This window comes from Tenrec ecaudatus, chromosome 1, assembly GCF_050624435.1.
Source record: "Tenrec ecaudatus isolate mTenEca1 chromosome 1, mTenEca1.hap1, whole genome shotgun sequence".
Taxonomy (NCBI): domain Eukaryota; kingdom Metazoa; phylum Chordata; class Mammalia; order Afrosoricida; family Tenrecidae; genus Tenrec; species Tenrec ecaudatus.
In genome coordinates, this window is record NC_134530.1 from 225356681 (window position 1) to 225368695 (window position 12015).

The window sequence follows — 12015 nt, forward strand, 5'->3', positions numbered from 1 at the left end:
GAGCTGGAGTGACGGGGCCGGGGTTTAGCACCCGCCCTGAACCCAGGGTAACTCTCATGGTGGAAAACAAACCAATCAATTTTTTAGTAGACACCGGAGCAACCCATTCAGTGCTCACCTCACCTATTGGCCCCCTCTCCAAGGACACTGCTAAAATTATTGGGGCCACGGGAAAAGTGAAGACATACCCATGGTCATCAGCTAGAATTTCTAACCTGGGAAAAGGAACTGTGACTCACTCTTTCTTAGTCATTCCAGAATGCCCTACCCCCCTCCTGGGACGAGACCTGCTCAGCAAGCTGAAGGCCACTATTTCCTTCAAAGAAGACTCCATGCAGGTACAAACGGGGGTCAGGGCCCTGCTGGTTTCGTTTCCAATTGAAGAAGAGTCTCGCCTCTTCCTTGCAGCAGATGCCGAAAAGAAACACTAAGACCCTGGGGAACTCCTGGAAAGATGGAAAGCCACAATCCTGTAATGTGTGGGCAGAAACAAACCCCCCGGGGCTGGCTAAACACCGGGCACCCATTGTAGTTCAATTACAAAGCTCTGCCACTCCAATTCGAGTAAAACAATACCCAATAAGCCAACTAGGCTATAAGGTTTCTGCCAAAAAGGCCCAGCTGTGTACAAAAATCGTCACTTACCTGGGGTATAAGTTAAAGGATGGCAATCGAACTTTGTCAAATAGCAGAATCCAGGCCATCCAAGCTATACCCAAACCCACCACCAAAAAAACAGGTACGTAAATTTCTAGGGGCAGTAGGATACTGCCGCCTGTGGATGCTGGGTTTTGCAGAAATAGCCAAACCACTCTATGCAGCTACTGGAGGAGCAAAGGCTGAACTAATATGGACAGAAGTAGAAGAAAAGGCTTTCCAGAAGCTGAAGACTGCGCTGGTAAGTGCTCCTGCCCTAGCCCTTTCTAACCTCGAAAAGCCCTTTCACCTTTGTTGCAGAAGCAAATGGAGTAGCAAAAGGTGTGTTGGTACAGGCTCTCGGGCCCTGGAAACTGCCCGTAGCGTACCTTTCCAAAAGACTCGACCCAGGAGCTGCTGGATGGCCTAACTGCTTGAGGGCAATTGCAGCCACCGCCCTGCTGGTGAAAGAAGCCTCAAAGCTCACTTTTGACCAGAACCTCGTCATCACTGCTCCTCACAATGTAGAGCAACTCCTCCGGGCTCCTCCAGACAGATGGCTCTCAAATTCCAGAATCACCCAGTACCAAGTATCTAACGGCAACAGACTGGCTGATCAGGCTGCGCGCCAAGCAGCCAGCTCCGAAACCATCCTGCCTCTGCTAAGACCCTCTAACAGCCTCGAGCCTCCCCATTACTCACAAGCTGAACAGGAACTGGCCAAAATTAGCAGAGCTCCTGCACAAAGACTATGTAATTAAAGGACTGTACCAGCTAACCAGAAGTGAAACTGTGAGGTGTCAGGTATGTGCCCAGGAAAATGCTAACCCTGTCCCAGTTTATCACCCAGGACAAAGATACTGAGAAAAAGCTCCAGGTGAACACTGGAAAGTAGATTTTACTGAACTCCCACGAGCACCAGGTAACTTCAGGTATCTCCTTGTTTTTGTGGACACTTTTTCTGGCTGGACAGAGGCCTATCCAACAAAGAGAGACTGGCCTCATTGCAGTTAAAAAGTTAGTCTTTGAAATTATTCCCAGATTCGGACTCCCTATGTTCATAGGATCTGACAAAATTACTAACTGGGGTGCTAAAAACCAATTGGAAGTTGCATTGTAGTTACCAACCACAAAGCTCTGGACAGGGAGAAAGAGCAAATAGAACAATTAAGGAAGTTCTCACTAAATTAAAGTTAAAAACTGGCGGAGATTGGGTTAGCCTCCTACCTTTTGCCTTGCTTCGGGTGAGATGTACACCTCAAAAGCATGGTTATTCTCCATTTGAGATAATGTACGGGTTTCCACCCCCATTGTTACCTAAGATTGGAAGTGAAGTGTTAAGCGAAATCAAATTGCATAACATGGTTAAGTCATTACAAGCCTTGCAAGCAGTGCGCCAGCGAATCAGAAAAAACATGCCATCCGACCAGACTCCAGCCCGCGACAAAAAATGCCGAAAGCCCCTCTTCAACCCCAACCGACCGCAGTTCCCTATTTCTAAAACCCACCGACTAGGCCTAAGGTTACTTTTATTGCAAACAAAACTAAAATTGTTAGGTAGATCCAAGCAGAAATAAGGAAAAAGTTAAAGTTTGTGCAAGATCAAGTCAAACTGAGTCAGAAAAACTGAGTATGCCCCCAAACCAGTAAAGAAAGATAAAGTATGTGATAAGGATGTGACAGAATATGTGATAAGGATCTGACAGAATATGTAATAAGGATGTGATGAGGATGTGATGTGATGGAGAAGGTAATAAAGAAGTTGAAATTGTTCTGAGTGATAACGAAATTGAGAATGTTCTAGGTGGTAAGGAAGGTGCGATTGTTCTGGGTAAAACTGTTCTAGGTTTGCAATTAAAAAAAAAAGCAGGATGATCTCAACCTTGCATAAAGTTCAGCTTAACCAAATGTTCTGCTTCTGTGCCCTGCAGCTTTTGGGAAAAACTACAGCTTCAGCAGATAACTGCCTTTTAACTCTTCAGTGCTCGCTATAAAAGAAAAAAGGGGGAATTATAGAAAATCACTGAGTTTTAGCTGAAGTGTATTGGTAACTCTCTGGAGACACTGTGTCTTTATGCTTTCCCAAGTTCCGAGATGCATTAAGTCAACTAGAACCACGCTGGGAAGGACCATACCCTGTTGCCCTGAGCACCCCGACTGCGGCAAAGGTTGCTGGAAAGCAGCATTGGATTCATCACCCCAGACTAAAGAAGGGGCTGACTACTTCCCTCAGCCTGCAAGTTAATCATGATCGCCAGACTCTAGAAAAGTCAGTAACTGCTCTTGAAACCTCCCTAAGCTCCCTAGCCGAAGTGGTGCTACAAAATAGAAGAGGCCTAGACTTGCTGTTTCTTAAACAAGGGGGTTTGTGTATGGCATTAGGAGAAGCATGCTGTTTTTATGTAAATCACTCCAGTGTAATTAGAAAAAATATAAGTCAACTCTGAAAACAACTGCAAGATAGAGAAAAGGCCCTAACCAGTCAAGAAAACTGGTATCAACAAATGTTTTCAGCCTCTCCCTAGCTCACATCTTTACTTAGTGCCATTGCTTGGCCCCTTATTCTGTTCGTACTTGCCCTCACTGTGGGCCCGTGTGCGTTCAACGCCCTTCTCAAGTTAATCAGAACTCGCTACAAGATATCAAATTAATGGTTCTTAAAAAACAATTATCAGGTTTTAGCAAATAAAGAAGTTAGGGAATCAAAGATTTGATTTAGTTACTAGAAGAGGAGGGAATGTTAAGGCTTAATAGAATAAAATAATTTGTCTTAAGTTACTCCATTTTAAAAAGCTTAAGTGCCATCCTCCATTCTAAGAGAGGTATGTTATTTTAGAAAAGCAAGTCACTGTGACCTTGCTTATATTCGCTTGTAAATGTAAGCAAGAAGTTTTGCAAGATCATCTGGTCCAAGATAAGCTGAGCAGGACGTGCCGAACTACTGGCATCCCTGTTATCTTGTGTAAACACCCTTTCCCATTCCTTGCTCTACCCCCCTCGCCTTGCTGGTTTTAAGGGTATAAAAGGGAAAGAAAAATTTGGCTGGACGCTTCAGCTTTGGACCCTGTGTGGCCATGCTGTAGCCCAAATCCGGATTTGTCTTTTTGTGTTTCTGTAATAAAGTTTTGCTTTGTTACTTTGCAGCTGCTTGTGGGTCAGTGGTCTATGTTGGGCGTGACTCCGTAACATGAGTGAGTGAATGAGTGGAGTGAGGGAGGGTGTGAGTGAGTGAGTGGAGTGAGTGAGTGGCGTGAGTGAGTGAGTGAGTGGAGTGAGTGAGTGAGTGAGTGGAGTGAGTGAGTGGAGGGAGTGAGTGGGGTGAGTGAGTGAGTGGGGTGAGGGAGTGAGTGAACCGTGGTGTTTTCAGTGGCCTCGTATGCACGTAAAAGTTGGGCTTTCGATAAAGAAGACCAAAGAAGAATGGATGTATCTGAACGGTGCGGCTGGAGAAGAACCTTGAATGTACCATGGAGTGCTGAAAAGACAAACAAAGCTGTGTTGGAAGACGTACTCCCAGAGTGCTCCTTAGAGACATGGATGGCAAGACTTCATCTTACTGACTTTGAATATGTTGTTAGGACAGACGATTCCCTGGCAAAGGATGCTGTGCTTGGTAAAGGGGCAGCGAACAAGAGGAGGGCCCTCAGTGAGATGGATTGGCAAGGTGGCTGCCACACTGTGATCACTGGGAGCATGCGCGCAGAGGAACAATTGTGAAGATGGCACGGGTCTGGGCCGCGTTTTGATCTGCTCTGCATAAGGCCAGGACTGACTCGGTGGCACCTCGCACAACAGCACTACAGCAATGCATCCGTGGATAGCAGATAGACGCTCATATTCCTACCCTAGGACCTGCTCACCTGGAGCTGCTGCTGCACATTCTCCGCCCTTTCGTGGAGGTGAGTGCTTTTGTATCACAGTCAGGCATCCTCACCCAGCCTTTGAGTTGCTATAGTTTTATTAATAGGGAGCAGGGACGATTGGCCAACAGCCATCCTTTACCTCCGGCCAGGGAGAGGGTCAGCCACCACCCTTGAGCGTGTGGTGAGTGCTGCCTGCAGTCAGAGGAAAGCCATGTAATGGGGTCTCACTTGTCTCAGAATGTGCAAGGGGACTGCGTCAGGACAGAGGGAGAGAAGGGTCGCACCTGTGCAGTACCTCTCTTCTCATCAGCAGAGAGATAAGGAAGAGGGCCTCCATGGCCCAGATGTGGGGACAGCCATCTGAGATGGGCCAACAATTTGTGTGAAGGGGTCAAAGAAGAACCTGGGGCAAAAGGTAGGGAGGTGGATTACCAAGGGTGTTCACGAGTCCACAAAGATTGCCAAAGGAAGAAATGCCAAGAAGCCTGTTTAATAAGCACCATACCAGGCCAGAGAGTCCAGGCTATCTAATCAAAAAAGAGTTGCCATGTGGACATGAACAGATAGTTCTCCAAAAAAGTTATTCAAATGGCTAACAAGCACCCCCAAACTTCTCACAATCTCATTAGCTATCTGGGAGATAAAAATCATGACAATGTTTCGTTTTGGGTCTTTGACGTCTGATAGCTGATTCCATTGACACCTCGTGATCATACAGGCTGGTGTGTTCTTCCATGTGGGCTTTGTTGCTTCTCTGCTAGATGGCCGCTTGTTTATCTTCAAGCCTTTATGACCCCAGGTCCTATAGCTTTTGATAGCTGGGCACCATCAGCTTTCTTCACATTTGCTTATGCACCCATTTTGTCTTTAGCAGTCATGTCAGGGAAGGTGAACATCACAGAGTGCCGGGCTAGAAGAACAAAATGTTCTTGCATTGAGGGAGTACTTGAGTGGAGGCCCAATGTCCATCTGCTATCATAAAAGTTAATAAATAAATATATGTACTTAGCTCTATTCCCCTGTTATTGTATATAAATGTATTTACATAAATGCATACATCCAAGATACAAAACAAACAAAATTCATATCAATGGGAATGAGGGGAAGGGCAGAGTGGAGTCCCAAAGCCCATCAGTAGTCAATTAGACATGCACTGTCAGAACGGCCACAAGCAAGAGAAGAGCCAGTTAGGGTGCAGTATAACACTGATGAAACACAGTTCTTTAATGCTTCCCCACCTCCCCTCCACTACCATGACCCCAAATCTGGCTAAATCAGAACATGTATACTGGTACAGATAAGACCTCACAACACAGGAAATCCAGAACAGATAACCCCCTCAGGACCAATAAGGGGAACATTGATACTAGGAAGATAAGGGTAAGGGGCTGGGGAGTAAGGGAGAACCTATCACAATAATCGATGTGTGGCCCCCATACCATGGGGATGGACATAAGAAAAATGTGTGGAATGAGACAGCAGTCAGTGTAAGACATGAAAAAAAAAAGAAAAATAATTATCAAGGGGCATGGGGGAGAGAAAGTGGGGGAGGGGTGGGAAATGAGGAGCTGATGCCAGGGGCTCAAGTAGAAAGGAAATGTTTTGAACAATATGATGACAACATATGTACAGATGTGCTTGACAAAATGTATATATATATATATATATATATATATATATATATATATATATATAGTGATAAGAGCTGTAAGAGCCCCCAATAAAATTTAAAGTAAATAAAGAAAGGCGATGGTGAGAGACCACTGGTCACCAAAAGTGACAGAGCAGTTCTGGAGAAGTCTGTAAATGTGGACAAACACTAGGCACAGCAGTATGTTGCTAATTGGGAATGGAAATTCTATATGATCCAGCAAAACCTCTGCTACGTATATGCTTGAAAGAAGTGAGCTCTGTTTATAATGGCAAGTAGTTGGAAATAGCCCAAAAGCCCATCAGTAGAAAATGCATAAAGATAGTTTTACTGACATACTCAAAGGTAGAATTGTAGGGTATGCAAATTATTTGTCAATAAAACTTTTTTAAACAGAAAGAGCCCTGGCTTCAGCCTTTCTTCCCGCCCACTGCTGTGACCTTGCTGATGTCCAAGCAGCATGGGCACTGCTGAGACAAGAAGGGCCGAGAGAGGAGAAGGGAGAAGCCAGCTCTTTCCTACTTCCTGGAGTCCCAGCCCTGCCTTAGGGGAGGGAATCTCTTGACTGGCGCTTACAGTGCTGAATCAAATATTTGCCTGGACACTGAACATTGTTCAATTAAATCATTAAGTTGGAGATTTCCATGGACTGCTAGGGTTGTCTGTTATCTCTGCTTTAAAAATAACCCTGAAATTTGTGATTGCAGAGCCACTTCTCAATCATGAAGGTGTCATGTGTCTGAGAGTAGAAGTATTTAAGGAAACAGAGCACCAAGCCTTTCTTCTTCAATGTCTTTGGGTGGGTTCAAACCATCAACCTTTCAGTCAACAACTCAGAGCAGGTCGTGTGTGCCACCCAAGGGCCTTTTGTTACCTATAAGTTAGCATAAAACATCATGGGGCTACCTAAGCTTACATCGGAACCAGAGAAAACCTACCGCTCCTGAAAAATGTTAAAGGAGGCAGTGGGACAGTAAAATAAATATTAACTTAAATTGTGCTGGGTGTTTGCTCAGATTTGGCTAAATTTGAGCTTTTGATTGGCTAAATCTTTGATTTTTAAAATAAATAGTCTGTTTTTAAGTCTGAGACAGTTGTTAATATTTTTTGGTGTTATAGCATCTCTACTCATTTATCAACTCATTCAACAATATTTATGAAACTGGTTGGGGACTAGTTTCTGGGTACTGGACACTGAAAGCCTTTTGCTTTGAGTCAATTTCAATTCTAGGCCAGCTCTTGTGTTACAGAGTAGAGTTTTCCGACAGAATTTTCTTAGTCATAATCTATGCGGTAGCATATCACCAAGATATCAGATCACTAAATATCACAAGTTCATCACTTGAAAGTTCTACCTTCTCTCAAACATTTGAATGTAATTTAGTGCCTTAGACCACATGGCCATCCTCCACAGACACTCCTACCAGAGTAATAAGTGAACCTTACTGGAAATTCAAGTCAAGATGGGGGGGAGGGCCATGTATGTCTCGGAGAAGGCAATCCTATTTCTGTTGTTGGGTAAACAGAAAGGAGCAACTTCTCATCAGGAAAAAACACTGAATACCTGGCACTGTGTTCCTAATTCAACCCTTTTGACCTAGTTTCTATCCAGGGCTTGGTGGTCCATTCTGTGTTCTATGGACTACTAGGACTTTAGACTCTGGGTTTGTTAGTGTGCGTTTTGTTTTTTGAGGCACACAACATCTCTCATTGGATGAAACCCCACTAGGGGAACTGAGCTTGACCTCAGGCTCCCCTGTAGCCCTTGGAGGCTGAACTCCCTAGTGTGAGAAGAAGCAGATGACTGTTACTACAAGACTATAGAGCCGGTGGTCATTGGACTTTGGTTTGGATCTCTTGGCTTGAGTATGCCCAATGAATGGCCTGGGTATACTATATATTTACCATTTTAATGCCATCCTTGCTTTATTTTATTAATCTGATAGGCATAGTTCTGCCTTTGTTAATGAGTGGTACTGAAAATGTTGCCTTATCATTAACCCCCACTGTTGATGTACATAGTGTCCAGTCACTTAAGAGTTTAATCTGTATACATCAATAATTCATGCCTTGCGGTCTGAAGCCAGCCCATACTTGTATAATTTCCTTTTCTATACCATCATTTAAATTAATGACATTATTAATAAGATACCTTATGCCCCAGGGAGATGATTGATAATGGTCTCTGTCATAAAATGATAATGATATCTCTAAAATTAACCAGAGACATCTATCAACCATATATATATTAGCTCTCACTTAATTCTAGCCTCAATTTAAGAACAATTAGTTCCAATGACATGGCCCTCCTTGATGCTTGTGCTCCTGAAGAGATCGCTGGAGATATGGGTGCTATAGCAAAGTATGGTGAAGAAACTAGATGGTGCCTGTCTATTGGGAAGAATAACATCTGGGTCTTAAAGGTTTAAGTTAAACCAACCATCTAAGTGAGGTGTCAACTAAGTCTACATGGAAGAAACACACCAGCCTATGTGATCCAAGGATTGTAAATAATAAAATCCAAAGGAGGAAATGGTATCATAGCTTAAATTCTGAACTCCTAGTTTGCTGAAGACTGTGGCTGACAGTAGAAGCCCTAAATCCATTGTCAGGGTCCCCACATGGATTAAGCCTCAGGGGAATCCCCTCTACCTATAGTACAGGGATGTGAATAAACGGTGTTTTCAGATAGAAAGCATTGTAAAATCAGTTATGGCAAATGTAGTCAAGTTAAAATGTATTGTCTTATCATTTGATTTCTCTTTCGATCCATTAAGTTGTTTCAGTTACTAAGAAAAAAGCACACACACACACACACACACACACACAAAGGGAAATACGTATGGATGAAGTGTCCAGTGAGTCCACTCTGACCATGGACCAGGGATGTGAACAGCCTGTGACCATGCAGAGGGCATTGGAAAGTGAGTCATTTCACATGCATGCAATCAGGCTAACATTTAACACCTTGTCACTTGATCGCCCCTTTGACCCGTTTAATTCATTCTCGTTTTTAATATGTTCTGTTGTCTTTTCTATAACAGTTCTTCTCAGTCTTCTTTGGTCATTGTTGTTGGTTTGGGTTTTTTTGTTTGTTTGCTTGCATGGCAGGTGAGGTTGGGGGAAGTGGGTAGCTAATAATAATGAGAACAAGAAAGAAGAAAACCTTTTAAAATCAATTGTGATGATCCTTGTACAACTCTTTCAATGCAATTGGGTTATTGAATTGTGAATTATATGCCCATAAAACTGTTTTTGAATAAAGTACTAATGGCAAGGAAGTACTACGACAGGGATGCAAACCTGGTTGATCCAGGGTGATCAGTGAAGTGGTGTTTAATTAACCAAGAACATGGGACGTACCCAAAGTGTTCCGTCCATAAAGGATGGAGTAAATAAATTACAGCATCGTCATCCATAAAGAAGAGGCATCATCTCGCCTCCATTGTCCAATGACATCGTCGTCGTTTTCTTTCAATGCCTCATCTGAAGCACATCTAACGTGCACGTTCCCAGCAACCTTATCTTCCGGCACCGTATTTCTACTATAAGACAGTGACCACTTTCTCTCTAGCTTTCCTTACTTCCTTCTGAGTGCTCACTAAAATTGCCTTTGACATCCATAATTTGATCAGCAATCTCTTCAAGGCAATCGATTTATGATTTGTCTTTTTATTTACTATTACATTTTGCTACTAGTCACCTTAAAACCCTTCTAGCCTCTATCCATTAGCCAATTATAAAATCACTTCCACATTTTCAGTATTTCTTTAGGGCAGTGCCCAATACCTCTGGTGCTAAATTCTTTCTTAATTGCCAGGGGCTGCTTTATCAGAGACATTACAAGTGGATAATTTTCACAAACCAAAAATACATTGTTTCTCAGTTTCAGAATCCAGATGCCAAACTCACTGCTGTTATTGAGTGCATGCCTACTCATGCTGACTCCTCTCCCAGGGCTGGAGGTCAGAAGCCCAGATTCCGGATGCTCCAGGGTAGAGGTTCTCGACCTGTGGGTCATGCGACCCCTTTAGGGGTCGAATGACTCTTTCACAGGGGTTGCCTAATAAATCCTGCATATCAAATATTTGCATTATGCTTCATGACAGTAGCAAAATGACAGTGATGAAGTAGCAATGAAAATAATTTTATGGATGGGGGTCACCACCACATGGGGAACTGTATTAAAGGGTCACAGCATTAGGAAGGTTGAGAACCACAGCTCTAGGGGAAGGCTAAGGAGCCCTGGGGTGGCCTAGTGGGTTATGGGTTGGGCTGCTAACTGCAAGGTCAACAGTTTGAACACATGAGCTGCTCCACTGGAGAAAGACGAGACTTTCTGTCCTCACAAAGACTGACAGCCTCCGAAACCCAAATCGCACGATCCTATAGCTTGGCTACAAATTTGAACCCCTGGGAGGGCAGTGAGTGAGTGAGTGAGAAGGTTTTCTCTCTCTGTTGACCTAATTCCTGGAAGCTGAAGCCAAAGAGACAAGACCTTGCCCCGAAACCAACACAGAGAGAAAGCCTTCCCCTAGAGTCAGCACCCTGAGTTGGCCCGTCTCCCTCCTTAAACCATGTGAGACTCCCTTCCTGTCTGTTAAAACCACTCACTCATGCTATTTCTGTCAGACAAGTAAGAAAGTTGATTCCAAGCTGCTTGCAGCAGCCAGGGACTTCTAGGCACTGAGCTCATGGTAGGCTTCTCTGGCTCCGCATCGTTGTGAGGGTATCCCCCGGGTGCCCTGGAGTGAACACAGGACCACCTGCCATCCGGGCTTGATCCCTACCAGGCCAGCCTCACCACACACGCCTATGAGACCTTTACTGATGGCAGGCCTCTCGTCTTCCGTCCTTCTGTCTTCAATGCCTAGCACAAAGTACGCTCTTAACAAACGTGTGTCGAACAAATAAGTAAATGAATAGAGTTTTTTGTTTATCCGCCGAGTCCTTTTGTGGACTCTGAACTCTTTAAGAATACGATAAGCTCTTACTGTTTGTGAGCCTGGTGCTTACGCTATTTGCAGAATGAGTACAGTGCAGCCCTGCAGCGTATGTCTTTTGCATACCAGAGTCCCTTATTCGGAAAATCCAGTCAACTTTCAGCCATCAATTTAAATGGCAGAGAGAAGAAAACTGGCAATACTGAAACATAAATATTCTAGAAATCATTGAGTGAGGCACATGACCTGTCTTGTGAGCCCTGCCACCACCATTTCGTCCAGGCCAACTGTAAGCACTCCTGGGATCCACTGTCTGCCTATGCCCACATTGGCAAAGGACCGCCTGGTGGCCCTGAGGTACTAGTTACAGGGCAGCGAAGTATTGGATGGGGCTCTTCTGGGCTAAGTCTCTAACTCCCACCAAATGACCTTTCCCTGCATGGGTCTATGAAGAAGGTGGGGGAGGATACTGATAGAATTTGCATGTGAGTAAGTTTGAAGAAGATTCTCTGGAGTGCCATACTGCTCTGCATGTCCAATGAGCCTTCTGGGAAGCCAGAGGAAGCATCTTATTACCAGTTAGAGCCCGGAGTGTAGCACGTCCTCGGGACCCAAGATTCCGGCACAGGAAGCCTCCTGGATCCAGAGGAGCCAGAGTGATGGACACAGATCCAGTAAAGCTGAGTGCTTTTGCGCATGAGGCTCGCCTGTGGGGCGGGATGCCCCGGGGTGTTTAATACAGGGAGCTGGGTTTGCTGACCCACAGAGCTTGAAGTGAACGCTTCCTCAGTCCTCTTAAGGCATTTATTAGCAAACTTGAAAGAACTTGGTAACGTCCTGATAAACAATTCAACCCCGAGCCTTTCCCACTGGCATTACATGTTCACTTCCTTAATAAACCCTTTAAGCATGAAGTTTGCTA